Below are 1800 nucleotides of genomic sequence, written 5' to 3' on the forward strand. Positions count from 1 at the left end.
TTTCTCTCTGGCTTCTAACAAACAAGATGGTTTACAGTACTTCCTTCCATATAAGGCTTGGTAAGGAGGCATCATGATGCTTGAGTGATAACTATTGTTGTAAGCGAATTCTACTTATGGTAGGTAATCATCCCAACTACGAGTAAAATTTAAAGCACATGCCTAACAAATCCTGCAAAGTTTGGATAGTTCTTTCACTCTGTCCATCCATTTGTGGATGATAGGCAGTACTTAAATACAGTTTCGTACCCATTTTTTGCAGACTCTTCTAGAATCTGGAAGTAAATTGACTGTCTCTATCTAAAGCGATCGACAACGGTACTACATGAATCTTGAAAATCTCCTTCATGTAGGTTTCTACCAACTGCTCTACAGACTAATTTTCTCGTGCGGCTACAAAATGTGCTGTTTTTATCAATTGATCTACTATAAGCCAAATTATGACATGACCCTTCTATTGGATTAGGTGTCTAAGCCCATAACTATAATTGGTATGTACTAGATTTGATAGTAGCATGGTCCTTTTTGGGTTGTGTTCACTCTAGTAAGTTGACATGATGACTTTTGGAGAGATAGGTTGATAAATTGATTTATTAATGTATTATGAGAATAATATATTAATTATAATTTAATTTGGAATTAATTTTGGGATTAAAGGAACTAGTTAAATGAACAGGGGTTGTTTTTGTCACACCCCAAAACCTGAACGACGGAAACGTTCGGGGGTGGATGACGTCATGGATAATATCACAACAATGAATAATAGTAAACAAGCAACAACATCATCCATTGCATTAATAATATAATTTTAATAAAAGTGTGTTCTGTATAGTTTATAAGACACCAAAAATAAGAATCAAAATAAGAGATGAGTCTTGAACGCTCCATCTTCTCAAAACCTAACATCGGTACCTGTCTACTGATGACCTAAAAATACAAGTTATTTTGAAAGGGTAGATCAGCATTAAAGCTGGTGAGTTCATAAGTATTTTAGTGTCATTGCTTGTATGAAAGTGTTTGTAAATATTTGATGTAAATGTTTAATGTAAATGTTTGATGTACATGTTTATAAATGTTTGATGTAAATTTTTGATTCCCCTAGAAAATCCTATATTTTCTAAATAGCATCTTTCAACCAATGCCCAAATGTTCTGTATGTTGCGTGGTTTGTAAAAGTGTATCTTTCCCAAGTATGACTATCTCTACCAATATATAGTTTACATTATCGTTTATGTGAGAAGATCACAATGTGAATGCAATGGGAAAATAACAGTGTACGGTAGTATTGTACGTATGTAACTACCAATATACTAACTACCTTATATCAATTTGTTAATTAAGGTAAAATGTGATATGACTGTAACCATACTTGATAGACTAGTATAAAACGACGCTTTAAGGCATCGAAATGGGCTGACATTAGTCACCCGTAGACCTGCGGGTCCCACTATAGCTAACAGCAAGGTGTAGGATAGTCAATCCCGTATACATCTATACACCAAATCACGCTCTCCCTCCAGGAGACTTTGGTTGCAAAACATGACACAACAGATATTGTCATGCCATGAAGTAGTGGCTCAAATTAATGTTCTAGTGTTTGTATAGTATGTTCTAGTGTAATGAATGTTTTCTCTGTACTAGTGTATTGCATGTTCTCTTTGTATAATGTAGTGTATGTTCTCTGGGTTTCTCATAATAGTATATTCTCTCTGATTCTCATAATAGTATATTCTCTCTGATTCTCATAATAGTATATTTGTATTGACTCATACATGAACTGACTCTTGTATGTTTCATTGT

Source organism: Lactuca serriola, chromosome 2, assembly GCF_051521515.1.
Source record: "Lactuca serriola cultivar US96UC23 chromosome 2, Lser_US96UC23_V15, whole genome shotgun sequence".
NCBI lineage: Eukaryota > Viridiplantae > Streptophyta > Magnoliopsida > Asterales > Asteraceae > Lactuca > Lactuca serriola.